Genomic DNA, 17,493 nt, shown 5'->3' with positions numbered 1-17,493 from the left:
TATTCAGTCACAAGCATGCATGTGTACTGATTAATATATGACTAATGAAATTATTTCATTGTTTATGATCATCAGTGAGGTGGTAAGAACTGATATCCCTACTCGTACTCCTCCTATGCAAGGTGTGTTGATCATCATACAGGCACTTGTCCTTCCTGGGACAAAGTCATTTCAAATGTGTAGCTATCAAGGGACTGAGATGTTAAGAGGTATACATATACTTCTATAGAAGCATTCAATGTTTTTTAATCTAGACTGTCTTCTTGGACCTGACTGCACCCAGTTCACTGTTTTAATATCCAGAAATCACTCATTTCATAGGGTGAGGAGGGAGAGCAGATAGTGCCACCATATTTTGTTCTTAGGAGGCGATACATTGGAGAGGTTTTATTAAAGGGACAGTATCTTTGAGGGTATAGTAACTGGTTAGAGCATTCTCAGCACTACAGACTTTATTTCAATCATTCAGATAAAAGACATATATTTTGTGTGTTTGGTTTGTTTTGGAGGGGGTAATGTTTATTTAGTAATTTCCATGATGGAAATTTAGTATAGCCTTTCATAAGTAATATGAATGTTGATATTTTCCCTGACCAAATGAAATCACTGAAAATGACAGCAGTCAGGTTGCATTACCACAGAATGAGAAGAAATAGCTGGAGGTGAGTTCCTTATTTCAAACATTGTTACTTGTCCTCACTGCCCTTCAGAAAGAAAAGGGACTTCCAGTCTAAATGATGTAAATACCATGTTAGAAACAACACCATTAAACCTTTAGATGTCTTTGTAGAATATATGAACTCTCACTATCATATGGAAAGATGTTTTTCAAGTTTCAGGGTTGTAAGGCCACAATCCAACTCTCTATAGGGTTTGGGTGATTATGTTAGCCTCTATCAGCAGACCTGGAAGACTAGCTCTCTCCTCTGAGTTTCAGTGGTCAGAGCACTCTCTGCAGGCAAGCTCACCTCTTACTGGGAAGGTGCACAGATATCTGGCATTCAGACCTCCCTCCTGGCCAATGAAGGCCCAAAACAGGACCTCCCAGAAGCTGTGTTGCTTTGGCCTGTCACAGAAGCTGTTAGCTTCTGTACTCCACACTCTCACCTGCACAGACTAGTCTCAGAGGGATCCTGGAACCAAAATGGCTCCCCCAGGAGCTCTTGCAAAGCCCTCCTGGGCAGGGCAGACACCTCTCCTCTGGCAGGGAAGATGCCCAGATGTCTGGAGCCTGAAAAGGGGGCTGCCTCAGAAGCTCTGTGGCTCCCGCCTGTCCCAGAATCTGTTAGCTTCTGTAGTACACACTCTCACCTGTGCAGACTAGTCACAGTGGAGTCCCAGAACCAAGATGTTTCCCGCCGATGATCAGGCCCTATAATACTTTTTTTTTATTTTTAATATTTTTTATTACATATTTTCCTCAATTACATTTCCAATGCTATCCCAAAAGTCCCCCATAGCACCCCCCCCACTTCCCTACCCACCCATTCCCATTCTTTTGGCCCTGGCATTCCCCTATATTGGGGCATATAAAGTTTGCAAGTCCAATGGGCCTCTCTTTCCATTGATGGCCAACTAGGCCATCTTTCGATACATATGCAGCTAGAGAGAAGAGCTCCGGGGTACTGGTTAGTTCATCATGTTGTTCCAACTATAGGGTTGCAGATCCCTTTAGCTCCTTGGGTACTTTCTCTAGCTTCTCCATTGGGAGCCCTGTGATACATCCAATAGCTGACTGTGAGCATCCACTCCTGTGTTTGCTAGGCCCCTGCATAGTCTCACAAGAGACAGCTATATTTGGGTCCTTTCAGCAAAATTTTGCTAGTGTATGCAATGGTGTCCTTGTTTAGAAGCTGATTATGGGATGGATCCCTGGATATGGCAGTCTCTAGATGGTCCATCCTTTCATCACAGCTCCAAACTTTGTCTCTGTAACTCCTTCCATGGGTGTTTTGTTCCCAATTCTAAGAAGGGGCACAGTGTCCACATTTTGGTCTTCATTCTTCTTGAGTTTCCTGCATTTAGCAAATTGTATCTTATATCCTGGGTATCCTAAGTTTTGGGCTAATATCCACTTATCAGTGAATACATATTGTGTGAGTTCCTTTGTGATTGTGTTACCTCACTCAAGATAATGCCCTCCAGGTCCATCCATTTGGCTAGGAATTTCATAAATTCATTCTTTTTAATAGCTGAGTAGTACTCCATTGTGTAAATGTACCATAATTTCTGTATCCATTCCTCTGTTGAGGGACATCTGGGTTCTTTCCAGCTTCTGGCTATTATAAATAGGGCTGCTATGAACATAGTGGAGCGTGTGTCCTTTTTACCGGTTGGGACATCTTCTGGATATATGCCCAGAAGAGGTATTGCTGGATCCTCCGGTAGTACTATGTCCAATTTTCTGAGGAACCGCCAGACTGATTTCCAGAGTGGTTGTACAAGCTTGCAATCCCACCAACAATGGAGGAGTGTTCCTCTTTCTCCACATCCTTGCCAGCATCTTCTGTCACCTGAATTTTTGATCTTAGCCATTCTGACTGGTGTGAGGTGGAATCTCAGGGTTGTTTTGATTTGCATTTCCCTGATGATTAAGGATGTTGAACATTCTTTAAGGGATTTTTTTGTGTTTCCTCTTTAAGGGCTTCTATCTGATTACCTGTGTTCTGTATAGTCCCATGGATCCTATCAGATCACCATGGACTAAGGCTGATCTTCAATAACAAAATGAATAATAGACAGCCAACATTCATGTGTAAACTGAACAACACTCTTCTCAATGATACCTTGGTCAAGGAAGGAATAAAGAAAGAAATTGAGGAATTTTTGGAGTTTAATGAAAATGAAGCCATAACATACCCAAACTTATGGGATACAATGAAAGCATTTCTAAGAGGAAGACTCATACCCCTGAGTGCCTCCAAAAAGGAACTAGAGAGAGCACACATTAACAACTTGACAACATACCTAAAAGCTTTAGAACAAAAGGAAGCAAATTCACACAAAAGGAGTAGATGGCAGGAAATACTCAAACTCAGGGGCAAAAACAACCAAGTGGAAACAAGAAGAACTATTAAAAGAATCGACCAAACAAGGAGCTGTTTTTTTTTTTTTTGAGAAAATCAACAAGATAGATAAACCCTTATCCAGACTCACTAGAGGACACAGGGAAAGCATCCTAATTAACAAAATCAGAAATGAAAAGGGAGACATAACAACAGATTCTGAAGAAATCCAAAACACCATCAGATCCTTCTACAAAAGGCTATACTCAACAAAACTGGAGAACCTGGATGAAATGGACAAGTTTCTAGACAGATAACAGGTACCAAAGTTAAATCAAGATCAGGATAATGATCTAAACAGTCCTATATCCCCTAAAGAAATAGAAGCAGTCATTAATAGTCTCCCAACCAAAAAAAAAAAAAAAAAAAAGCCCAGGACCAGATGGATTTAGTGCAGAGTTCTATCAGACCTTCAAAGAAGATCTAATCCCAGTTCTTCACAAACTATTCCACAAAATAGAAGCAGAAGGTACTCTACCCAACACATTCTATGAAGCCACAATTACTCTGATACCTAAACCACAAAAAGACCCAACAAAGATAGAGAATTTCAGAGCAATTTCCCTTATGAATATCAATGCAAAAATCCTCAATAAAGTTCTCCCTAACAGAATCCAAGAACACATCAAAACAATCATCCATCCTGACCAAGTAGGTTTCATCCCAGGGATGCAGGGATGGTTCAGTATACAGAAATCCATCAATGTAATCCAGTATATAAACAAACTCAAAGATAAGAACCACACGATCATCACGTTAGATGTGGAGAAAGCATTTGACAAAATCCAACACCCATTCATGATAAAAGTCCTGGAAAGATCAGGAATTCAAGGCCCATACCTAAACATGATAAAAGCTATCTACAGCAAACCAGTAGCCAACATCAAAGTAAATGGTGAGAAGCTGGAAGCAATCCCACTAAAATCAGGGACTAGACAATGCTGCCCACTTTCTCACTACCTATTCAACATTGTACTTGAAGTCCTAGCCAGAGCAATTTGACAACAAAAGGAGATCAAAGTGATACAAATTGGAAAAGAAGAATCAAAATATCACTTTTTGTAGATGATATGATAGTATATATAAGTGACCTGAAAAAATGCCACCAGAGAACTCCTAAGCCTGAAAACAGGTTCAATGAAGTATCTGGATATAAAATTAATTCAAACAAATCAATGGCCTTTCTCTACACAAAGAATAAACAGGCTAAGAAAGAAATTAGGGAAACAACACCCTTCTCAATAGTCACAAATAAAATAAAATATCTTGGAGTGACTCTACATAAGGAAGTGAAAGATCTGTATGATAAGAACTTCAAGTCTCTGAAGAAAGAAATTAAAGTAGATCTCAGAAAATGGAAAGACCTCCCATGCTCACGGATTGGCAGGATCAATATAGTAAAAATGGCTATCTTGCCAAAAGCAATCTACAGATTCAATGCAATCCCCATCAAAATTCTAACTCAATTCTTCAACGAATTAGAAAGAACAATCTGCAAATTCATCTGAAATAACAAAAAACCTAGGATAGCAAAACCTCTTCTCAAGGATAAAAGAACCTCTGGTGGAATCACCATGCCTGACCTAAAGCTGTACTACAGAGCAATTGTGATAAAAAACTGCATGGTACTGGTATAGCAACAGACAAGTCGACCAATGGAATAGAATTGAAGACCCAGAAATGAACCTACACACCTATGGTCACTTGATCATTGACAAGGGAGCAAAACCATCCAGTGGGAAAAAAGACAGCATTTTCAACAGATGGTGCTGGCATAACTGGCGGTTATCATGTAGCAGAATTTGAATTGATCCATTCCTATCTCCTTGTACTAAGGTCAAATCTAAGTGGATTAAGGAACTCCACATAAAACCAGAGACACTGAAACTTATGGAGGAGAAAGTAGGGAAAAGCCTTGAAGATATGGGTACAGGGGAAAAATTCCTGAACAGAACAGCAATGGCTTGTGATGTAAGATTGACAATCGACAAATGGGACCTCATAAAATTGCAAAGCTTCTGCAAGGCAAAAGACACCATCAATAAGACAAAAAGGCCACCAACAGATTGGGAAAGGATCTTTACCTATCCTAAATCAGATAGGGGACTAATATCCAGTATATATAAAGAACTCAAGAAGGCGGACTACAGAAAATCAAATAACCCCATTAAAAATGGGGCTCAGAGCTAAACAAAGAATTCTCACCTGAGGAATACTGAATGGCTCAGAAGCACCTGAAAAAATGTTCAACATCCTTAATCATCAGGGAAATGCAAATCAAAACAACTCTGAGATTCCATCTCACACAAGTCAGAATGGCTGAGATAAAAAATTCAGGTGACAGCAGATGCTGGCTAGGATGTGGGGAAAGAGGAACATTCCTCCATTGTTGGTGTGATTGCAAGGTTGTACAACCACTCTGGAAATCAGTCTAGTGGTTCCTCAGAAAATTTGGACATAGTACTACCGGAGAATCCTGCAATACCTTTCCTGGGCATATATCCAGAAGATGTTCCAACAGGTAAGTAGGACACATGCTCCACTATGTTCATAGCAGCCTTATTTATAATAGCCAGAAGCTGGAAAGAACCCAGATGTCCCTCAACAGAGGAATGGACACACAAAATGTGGTGCATTTACACAATGGACTACTACCCAGTTATCAAAAGAATGAATTTATGAAATTCCTAGGCAAATGGATGGACCTGGAGGGCATCATCCTCAGTGAGGTAACCCAATCACAAAGGAACTCACACAATATGTACTCATGGATAAGTGGATATTAGCCCAGAAATTTAGAATACCCAAGATATAAGATACAATTTGCTAAACACATGAAACTCAAGAAGAATGAAGACCAAAGTGTGGACACTTTGCCCCTTCTTAGAGTTGGGAACAAAACACCCATGGAAGGAGTTACAGAGACACAGTTTGGAGCTGTGACAAAAGGGTGGACCATCTAGAGACTGCCATATCTAGGGATCCATCCCATAATCAGCTTCCAAACACTGACACCATTGCATACACTAGCAAGATTTTGCTGAAAGGACCCTGATATAGCTGCCTCATGTGAGAATATGCCGGGCCTTAGCAAATACAGAAGTGCATGCTCACAGTCAGCTATTGGATGGATCACAGGGCCCCCAATGGAGGAGCTAGAGAAAGTAACCAAGGAGTTAAAGGGATCTGCAACCCTATAGGTGGAACAATATGAACTACCCAGGACCTCCCAGAACTTGTGTCTCTAGCTGCATATGTATCAGAAGATGGCCTAATCGGCCATTAGTGGAAAGAGAGGCCCATTGGTCGTGCACACTTTATCTGCCTCAGTTCAGGGGAACACCAGGGCCAAGAAGTGGGAGTGGGTGGGTGGGGGAGTTGGTGTGGGAGCATGGGGGGGATTTTGGGATAGCATTGGAAATGTAAATGAAATAAATACCTAATTAAAAAAATTGAAAAAATAATTATAGGAAAGCATAATCAAACAGGTAAAGTAAATGAACAAAATCATCCAAGATCTAAAAATGTAAATAGAAACAATAAAGAAATAACAAAGGGACACAACCTTAGAGTTGGAAAACCAAGAAAAGAGATCAGGAATCATAGATTCAAGCATCACCAATAGAATACAAGAGACAGAAGAGAGAATATCAGGGGCAAAGATACCTTAAAAAAACATTGACACAACAGTCAAAGAAAATGCAAAATGCAAAAGGCTCATAACCCAAAATATCCAGGAAATCCAGGACACAATGAGAAGATAAAAACTAAGAATAATAGTCATAGACGAAGAGAAAAAGCCAATCAAAGGCATGGATTTGTTAAAAAAGCAAATTTGGAAGAAAATTGCTCTAACCTAACTGAGATGCCAAACATGGTACAAGAAACATAAAGAACACCAAACAGACTGAACCAGGAAAGAAATTCCCCTTGACCTAAGTATAGACTAAAGAAAATATTAAAAGCTGAATCAAAAAAGGACCAAGTAACATATAAAGGCAGACCTATTGGACTAACACATTACATGTCACTGGAGACTCTAAAAGAGAGAAACCTGAAAAAATGTTCTGCAGACTCTAAGAGGCCTAGAAGCCACACCAGACTACTATACCCTAAATTTTCAATCAAAAAATATGGGGAAAAATAAGACATCCCATGATAAAACCAAATTTAAGCAATATGTAGCTATTAATCCAGTCATACAGAAGATGCTAGAAGTAAAATTCCAAGCTGAAGAAATTGGCTGCATCCAAGAAAACACAAGAATAATCCCAGGTCAGCAAATCAAAAAAGTGAGAAACACACACACACACACACACACAGAGAGAGAGAGAGAGAGAGAGAGAGAGAGAGAGAGAGGTCACAACAAGGAAATAAATCAACACTGCTCATTGATATAAGTTCAGTATCAGTGGTTTCAGTTCTCCAATAAAAAAAAACACAGACTAACACAACTAAAACAGAAGTCATTGTGCTGGTGCATCCAAAAAACCCACACTGTAACATCAAGGATAGACATCATCTCAGGGTAAGGGTGGAAAAAGATAGATAGATAGAAAGATAGAAAGATATAGATATAGATGGACATAGACATCATAGACATAGATATAGATTTTTTTAAAAAGGAAATTAAAAAAAAAAAAAGATGGTTGTCTTAGTCAGGGTTTCTATTCCTGCACAAACATCATGACCAAGAAGCAAGTTGGGGAGGAAAGGGTTTATTCGGCTTACACTTCCATGCTGCTGTTCATCACCAAAGGAAGTCAGGACTGGAACTCAGACAGGTCAGGGAGCAGGAGCTGATACAGAAGCCATGGAGGGATGTTCTTTACTGGCTTGCCTCACCTGGCTTGCTCAGCCTACTCTCATAGAACTCAAGACTACCAGCCCAGGGATGGTCCCACCCACAAGGGGCCTTTCCCCCTTGATCACTAATTGAGAAAATGCCTTACAGTTGGATCTCATGGAGGCATTTCCTCAACTGAAGCTCCTTTCTCTTGATAACTCCAGCTGTGTCAAGTTGACACAAAAATAGCCAGTACAATTGACCCCTTGTCAACTTGACACACAAACACATCACTAGTAAGCCTCAACCCTTACATTCTTATTCATCCCCAAGATCTAAATAACTTTAAAAGTCCCACAGTCTTTACATATTCTTAAAATTTCAATCCTTTTAAAATCCAAAGTCTTTTTACAATTAAAAGTCTCTTAACTGTGGGCTCCACTAAAACAGTTTCTTCCTTCAAGAGGGAAAATATCAGGGCACAGTCACAATCAAAGCAAAAATCAATCTCCAACCGTCCAACGTCTAGGATCCAACTCACGATCTTCTGGGCTCCTCCAAGGGCTTGGGTCACTTCTCCAGCCATGCCCTTTGTAGCACACATGTCGTCCTCTGGGCTCCAGATGCCTGTACTCCACTGCTGCTGCTGCTCTTGGTGGTCATCTCGTGGTACTGGCATCTCCAAAACACTGCGTGACCCCTTCAGTCCTGGGCCTTCAATTACAACTGGGGCTGCACCTTCACCAATGGCCTTCCATGGCCTCTCACAGTGCCGAGCCTGAGCTGCTGTGTGGCCCCTTCATGCCTTCAAAACCAGTACCACCTGGGTGACCCTTACACATTACCAAGTTCCACTGCAGAAGGAGTACAACCTTGCCTATCTCTGGAACACAGCCTCTTTGTGCTTTCAGAAAACACTTCCCAGAAGATGTCACCTCAACTATGCTGGTCTCTTCTTAATCACCTCTAATTTCTTAGCTCCAGCTAACCAGCATCAATAGTCCCAGTAATGCAAAGTTTTTGCTTTAGTAGTTCTGGTATCTTGTTAATCACAGCTGATTCTTCAGCCCCAGCTAACCAGAACTACAAAATCTTCATAATCAAAACAGCAACGGCCCTGAAAAGAGTCTTTAATTTTCCCTCTGAAATTTCACAAACCAGACCTCCATCTTCTGCACTGTTCTCAACATTATCTTCCAAGCTCCTACACAACATCTGACAGAGCTCTTAACAACAAATGGATCTTCAAGCCCAAAGTTCCAAAGTCCTTCCACAGTCCTCCCCAAAACATGGTCAGGTTGTCACAGGAATACCCCACTCTGCTGGTACCAATTTGTCTTAGTCAGGGTTTCTATTCCTGCACAAACATCATGACCAAGAAGCAAGTTGGGGAGGAAAGGGTTTATTCGGCTTACACTTCCATGCTGCTGTTCATCACCAAAGGAAGTCAGGACTGGAACTCAGACAGGTCAGGGAGCAGGAGCTGATACAGAAGCCATGGAGGGATGTTCTTTACTGGCTTGCCTCACCTGGCTTGCTCAGCCTACTCTCATAGAACTCAAGACTACCAGCCCAGGGATGGTCCCACCCACAAGGGGCCTTTCCCCCTTGATCACTAATTGAGAAAATGCCTTACAGTTGGATCTCATGGAGGCATTTCCTCAACTGAAGCTCCTTTCTCTTGATAACTCCAGCTGTGTCAAGTTGACACAAAAATAGCCAGTACAATGGTGTACCTGAAAAATATCTGACAAAACGGATTTCAGACCAAAACTAATAGGAAGAGATAGAGAAGGACACATATTTATTGTTACAGTTTGCATGCTTGGCTCAGGGAGTGGCACTATTAGAACTCTTAGCTCCTCCTGCTCCACCTCTGCTTGGATGCTGTCATACTACCACCTTGATGATACTGAACTGAACCTCTAAACCTATAAGCCAGCCCCAAATAAATGTTGTCCTTAAAAATGTTGCCTTGGAGCTGGGCATGGTGGCACATGCCTTTAATCCCAGCACTTGGCAGGCAGAGGCAGGTGAATTTCTGAGTTCGGGGCCAGTCTGGTCTCCAGAGTGAGTTCCAGGACAGCCAGAGCTACACAGAGAAATCCTGTCTCGTAAAAACTAAAAAAAAAAAAAAAAAAATGTTGCCTTGGTCGTGATGTCTATTCATAGCCGTAAAACTCTAACTAGGACAGAAGTTGGTACCAGGGAATTGGGTATTGCTGTGATAGACTGACCATGCTTTTGTTTGGAAGAATGTAGGTTCTGTAACTTTAAATTTGTAAAGCAGTGAAATGTTTTAAATTGGGCTCAATAGGACATCCTAGTAGAAATATGGAGGTCTGTGTTGCTGAGTATGATTTGAACTGTAAAGACCTAGCCCAAGAGGAGTCAGTGGAGAGGAATTTCAGAATGTGGCCTAGAGAATGTTTTTGTAATATTTTAGTGAAGAACGTGGCTGCTTTTTGCCCTTCTCTGAAGAGTCTCCCAGAGTCTAAGGTAAAGAGATTTCTATTAATTTCATTTACAAAGAGAGATTCAAAAAAGCCCAGCAGACTTTGTTCTCTGGTTAAGTCTCATGAAGAGCATTCTGAAGAAGCATAGCAAGTTTAGAAAGGAAAAATATAAAATATATGGTTCAAGTACTAAAGGGGCAACAGGAAGTGAAATGGAACTGAATTCTATGTTCTAGGAGATAACAGATTAAGGTATTTGGGGGCAAGATCCTACCCAGCTAAATTTAGATCCAGGCATGGTCATCCACACCTTTAATCCCAGGAGAAAAAGCCAAACAGATCAAGGTCAAACTGGCACAAAGCAGGTTCCAGTTTAAGCATAACACCAATCATGTTAGTAAACACTTTTAATCCCAGCAGGACAGGACACAGAGCCATGAATATTTCTGAGTTCAAGGTCAATCTACAGAGTAAGTTCCAGGAAAGCCAATCTTAGGAAGAGAGGGAGTTTAAACACAGAAAGCTGGTAATAGAATAAGGGGGGGGGGGCATGTTCCATTTCCTGTAAGCAGCAAAACTTGACAGCATCAGTCATGTGGCTCTGGCTTTAGATTGAAAAATAGAAGGGATTACTGGGACAATTGCTGGACAGCTGGAGCTAAGAAATTAGCTGTGATTAAGAAGAGACCAGCTTCACTGAGGTGAAATCTGGGAAATGGATTCTGAGAGCACAAAGAAGCTGTGTTTCCAAGATAGCCAAGGTTGTAACTCTTGTTACAGCTGTACTTGGTGATGTGTAAAGATCACCCAGGTGGTACTGGTTTTGAAGGCATGAAGGGGACATTGACAATAGCTGAGGCTTGGCACTGTGAGAGGTCATGGAAGGCCATTGGTGAAGCTTTAGGCTCAGTTGTTGTTGACAGCCCAGGGCTGAAGGGGTCATGGAACGGAATTAAGGTGTGTCACTATGAAGAGAGCCTATGAGAGGGTATTGGTGAAGCCTAGTTGTAGTGGAAGACCCCAGTGTATTGGAGATGCCAGTACCAAGGGATGATCAGTACCAAGAACAGCAATGGCAGTGGAGTGGATCAACCTGAGCTTAGAGTGCTACACAGGGCAGAGCTGGAGAAGTGACTCATGCCTTTTGAAGGAGTCCAGAAGATCATGTGTGTATCCCAGACACTGAAACAAGAAGCTGTAAAACTGAAGTTGCCTTGGAGATCCCAAGATGCTCGAGAAGCCAGAGCCATAGGCTATCTGTCAAGGAAAGCTGCTAAAAGGGAGTGCAACCAGCCCAGGAGAAAAAAGTTTGTTGTAGTCAACACAGGTGTACTGGCTAGTTTTATGTCAACTTGACACAGCTGGAGTTATCACAGAGAAAGGAGCTTCAGTTGAGGAAATGCCTCCATGAGATCCAACTGTAAGGCATTTTCTCAATTAGTGATCAAGGGGGAAAGGCCCCTTGTGGGTGGAACCATCCCTGGGCTGGTAGTCTTGGGTTCTATAAGAGTAGGCTGTGCAAGCCAGGGGAAGCAAGCCAGTAAAGGACATTCCTCCGTGGCCTCTGTCCAGCTCCTGCTTCCTGACCTGCTTGAGTTCCAGTCCTGACTTCCTTTGGTGATTAACAGCAATGTGGAAGAGTAAGCTGAATAAACCCTTTCCTCCCAACTTGCTTCTTGGTCATCATGTTTGTGCAGGAATAGAAACCCTGACTAAGACACTGGGTTTGGTGGTTGTTTATGGGATGGGTCCCCAAGTGAGGCAGTCTCTGGATGGTTGTCAGACCTCCCTCGAAAGAGGAATGGATACAGAAAATGTGGTAAATTTACACAATAGAGTACTACTCAGCTATTAAAAACAATGAATTTATGAAATTCTTAGACAAATGGATGGATCTGGAGGATATCATCTTGAGTGAGGTAACCCAATCACAAAAGAACACACATGATATGCATTCAGTAATAAGTGGACATTAGCCTAGAAGCTCAGAATCCTTTTTAGAAGGGGAACACAATGGCCATAGAAGGAGTTACAGAGACAATGTTCAGAGCAGAGCCTGAAGGAATGACCATCCAGAGACTGCTCCTTGTTTTTTGAATTAGTGTCTGGGAGTTCTGAGGGGTCCAAGTTAGTTGACACTATTGTTCTTCCTGTGGGTTTGGAGTCCCCTTCAGCTCTTTCGGTCCTTCTAAATCTTCAATATTGTTCCTTGTCCTCAATGTCTTGGCTGCAAGTATATGTATTTGTCTCAGTCAGTTGCTGGTAGAGCCTCTCAGATGACATCCATGCCAGGCTCCAGTAGAACTTTCTTAAGAGAATGATATAAAGGACATCCAAATTGGACAAGTGTACTGGCTATTTTTGTGTCAACTTGACACAGCTGAGTTATCACAGAGAAAGGAGCTTCAGTTGAGGAAATGCCTCCATGAGATCCAACTGTAAGGCATTTTCTCAATTAGTGATCAAGGGGGAAAGGCCCCTGTGGGTGGGACCATCCCTGGGCTGGTAGTCTTGGTTTCTATAAGAGAGTAGGCTGAGCAAGGCAGGGGAGGCAAGCCAGTAAAGAACATCCCTCCATGGCCTCTGCATCAGCTCCTGCTTTCTGACCTGCTTGAGTTCCAGTCCTGACTTCCTTTGGTGATGAACAGCAGTATGGAAGTGTAAGCCGAATAAACCCTTTCCTCCCCAACTTGCTTCTTGGTCATGATGTTTGTGCAGGAATAGAAACCCTGACTAAAACAACAAGAAAACTTAAAATAATAAAATGAACTAGAAAAGAACCATCCTGAGTGAGATAAACCATATCCAAAAAAAAAAAAGACAAATATGGTATATACTCACCTATATGTGGATATTGGTTGTTAATTCAATGAAATCCAACCTACAGCCCATAGAAGCAAAGATGCCATGTGTTCAGTAAGAAACTAGGCAAGACAGGTACTTCTCCCTAGGAAAGGAAAATAGTAGTTATTGATGTATAAAGAGGAAGACTAGATAGAGCAGGAGAATCAAGTGGACAGTGGGAGAGAAGAGGGAAACTTAAATATCTATTGTTTGGTGGCACAGTCATATATAGATCATCTGGCATGAACAGGACTGTCAATCTTGGTAGTGAGTTCAGGAAAGTTGTAAGTCACAAATCTAACAAAATATTGTAGCATTTGAGGTTATTGTCTGTCCAATTGACATTTGCATGAACTCAAGAAGACAACTCTAATTACACTGGATTCCAAACAAACCATAGAGATCTAGTAAAACAAAAATTTTTAAAATACATAGTTAAAGCTGCAAATTATTGAAGAAATGCACTGAAAAATACATAGGTAAATGAAAAAAATTATTACCTGTTTGCCAAAATTAATGTTGTTATATTTTACATGGGACACAAAATGACCTACAGATGTGACCTAATCCCTATCAAAACACCAGTGAAATCCTTCAGAGGAACAGACTAAAATTAGCCACAAAACATTTCAATTGACCGAAGAGAAAGTGTGGAAAAGGAGCAAATCACTGAAGTTACTGACTTCAAACAAAATATATGCTAGAGTTACCAAATATCATGGTAATGTTACAAACACAGACATGGATCAATGAAAGAAAATGGAAACCTATAAAGAAGTCCAGAAATTCATAGCCAGGTTTGTTTTTAATATTTTGGCCATATTATTTTATGTGCATGGGTGATTTGTCTGCATGTATAATATGTGCACCATACATATGCCTGGTACCCACACAGGACAGAAGAGGGCAGCAACCTCCCCAGAACTGGAGTTATGAGGTTGTGAGGTATCCTGTTGGTGCTGCAAATTGAAATTGTGTCCTGCTAAAGAGCAACCAGTGCTCTTAACTCCTGATCCATCATTCCATCCCCTAAACTGGTTTTTATAAAATAGCAAATATCCTACAACAGGGAAAGAAAAGTCTCTTTAATAATGATGTTGAGAAATATGGGTTCTTACATTTAAAGTTAGAAAATTAGTCACTTTTCCTTTTTAATCTTTTTATTAGATATTTTCTTTACTTATATTTCAAATGTTATTCCCTTTCCTAGTTTCCTCTCTTAAAATCCCCTCTCCCCTCCCTCCAACCCCCTGCTCCCCAACCCACCCACTTCTGCTTCCTAGCCCTGGCATTCCCCTATACTGGGTCATAGAACCTTCGCAGGACCAAGGGACTCTCCCCACATTGATGACAGATTAGACCCTCCTCTGCTACAGTAAAGTTAGAACCATCAGTCCCACCATGTGTTTTCTTGGATTGGTAGTTTAGCCCTAGGGAGCTCTGGGGATACTGGTTAGTTCATATTGTTGTTCCCCCTATGGGGTTGCAAATCCCTTCAGCTTCTCAGGTACTTTCTCTAGTTCCTTTATTGGGATCCTGTGCTCCGACCAATGTATGGCTGTAAGCATCTACTTCTGTATTTGTCAGGCACTGGCAGAGTCTATCAGGAGACAACTATATCAGACTCCTGTGAGCAAGCTCTTGTTGCCATCTGCAATAGTGTCTAGATTTGGTGGTTGTTTATGGGATTGATCCCCAGGTGGGGCAGTCTCTGGATGGTCATTCCTTCAGTCTCTGCTCTGAAAGCTGTCTCTGTAACTCCTTACATGGGTATTTTGTTTCCCCTTCTAAGAAGGATCAAAGTATCCACACTTTATATCACACACATAAAAAGGCAATCCCAAATGAACTAAAGTCTTATATGCTATATCTTTGATCACAAAGACAATACCATTTTCTTGGGAAAAAAAAAAAGGGTGTTTCCAGAGCTGTGACCAATGAATTCCCTTCTGAAATCATATACATGCAAGTAACATATGAACAGGGGGCTTTATTTATATGTTTAGGAATACAACAAAGACACATACACATGCACACACACAGATAAAAAAAAAAAACCATTCACTTGAGCGGTGGTACTAAGGAAAGCTTGCAGAAAAAAAAAAGGGGAAGGGACAAAGCAATATAATGATTATTAGTTTCAAAACGTTAAAACATCCCATGCTATGAGAGTGTATGTTAAATTTGCTTCCCTAATACTTCTCTTGATTAAGCAGAATGAAGTTCAGGTTTTCTTGTGTTTTTGCATTTGTTTCATTAAACAAAATCTTCTAATAAGGCAATTTATGTAAGATTGTGGACTAACAAAAAGTGAATTTAATTCATCTTTACATATGATCTAATGTGTGGTTTCTTGTGTGTTAATTTTCTCTAGGGGAGATAGAGTGTTATATCTCTCAAAATCCTTGCATCTTTACAATGATCCCTTTATAATACTCATCATTTCCCCCTGGCCCAGAACTCCAAGCTCATCCAGGTAGATAATTTTGAGGAGGATTTTTTTTTTATTTTTCATCCAGAGTGAAGGGAACTTACTTAAAAGCACTATTCATACTTGTCTAGAGCTCCATATGCCCCCAATATTATTTTTTTATTGTAATAAACTGAAAAAGGAAAATTTAAGAGTCTGTCAAAAGCCTAATAATGAGAACAAATCATACCATCCCAACATATGACACACACTGGTGAAAAATTGTACCAATCTAATTGTTCATCAACTGACAAATGAATTTAAAAAAATATAATATATACATGCAATGAATGTGATTTATCCACTACCAAGGGATGGCTTGCTGTGGCAACATAAATATTCTAGGGAGACTTACCCTGAGTGAAGTATACTAGTCAAAAAAGACAAGTATTATATTATGTCAACTATATGTGGAATCTAAAAAGCTGAGCTCATATATGTTGAGACCAGAAAAATGTTTACCAGAAAGTGGGGCATTTTTAGCAGAAGGTGAGCAAACATATACAACTCCATATGTATAAAAAATAGTATCTGTAGTTCTACTGTAGAGTTGGGAGATGGTAGGATTTTGAGTGTCATTTTGAGAAAGAAAGGACATATAACGTGACAGACATGCTTACCAATCCAATTTGATCATGTAACTACACATGAGTTGTGATATCAAATTTTATCCTACAAGTATGTCCTCTGTTACTTATCATTCAAACCTAAATTTGTATTGAAAAGAAAATATTTTATGGTAGTTTAGACAGTTTTTCTCATGTTTTAATAGTTGCTTCTCTTAAGGACAACTCTAAAAGGCAGAGACTTCTTCCTAGACACAATAATGATACATGCTCTGAAATATTCTTTTTGTCTGATTTCTAAGCCAGCTCTCACTGTGTTGTAGGCCTACAGCTCATGATTCTCTAACTTCACTATATTGAGTAGTTGATATTATGGATATGCACAATTGGGCCAGGCTTACTTTGAGTTCTTATTGCTGTGGTTTTTTCTTTCATTCTACAATATGTTTGCAATTTTGTTATCTTCTCTTGAGGTATTTTAACGATCACTTTTTCTTATACATGATGTAATTTATTTAATATTTTAAATTGTCTCCTTGTTCCTATTCCACAGAAATGTCTTTACTGTTTAACTAGCAAAATATATTCTCAGACATCTCTGAAAAATATGGGTCTTGGAAACTCCATACAGGAAAGATAGGGTAATATCACTGTACCAATAATGAAGGAAACAAAATTCTGGGTTCATTGTAAATGATCAGTGTTCATATTCCACATTTATTAATATTCATATGATGATACCTGTTTAAGAATTTAGTTTTCATTTAATTCACTGAAAATGTAAATTATTTCAAAAGTCCCCAAATCACAGCCAAATAAAACTTTCTCAAGATCAGAAAAGCCAAAGATATGGACTTTTGACATTGATGTTGGGCTAACAGTGATCGTCTCACACATAATGTGTATACCACACGTTATGATACAGTACATATGTGTACCAAATAGTACACACATAGACAGTCTAAATTTGTACATATAGGTTGACTGTCTAGAAAGGAGAGTAGGTACAGATGTAATGATTGAGTTCAGTTTACATTGTGTGTAAGAGAGAGATTAATAATTTATTTAAAGTTCAAGGCATTTGGAAAAGAATCAGAAAAACAAAGTGAGCACATACATGAGAACACAACCTCTTTAACAAAGCATGCTTTGTAGAAATTAGATAAAGGAGATTTTGAACAGAGGGATATTTTTCACTGTAGTCTTGTCTACATTTTTATTATAATTTGTGCAAATATGCAAATATGATTTATACCAACTTTAACACTTTTCTGAAAGAAAAGAAAACATATACAATTTATTAACC

The sequence above is a fragment of the Mus caroli genome, unplaced genomic scaffold (genome assembly GCF_978045245.1).
Source record: "Mus caroli unplaced genomic scaffold, Mus_caroli_1 scaffold_8, whole genome shotgun sequence".
NCBI lineage: Eukaryota > Metazoa > Chordata > Mammalia > Rodentia > Muridae > Mus > Mus caroli.
This window is presented reverse-complemented; position numbering follows the sequence as displayed.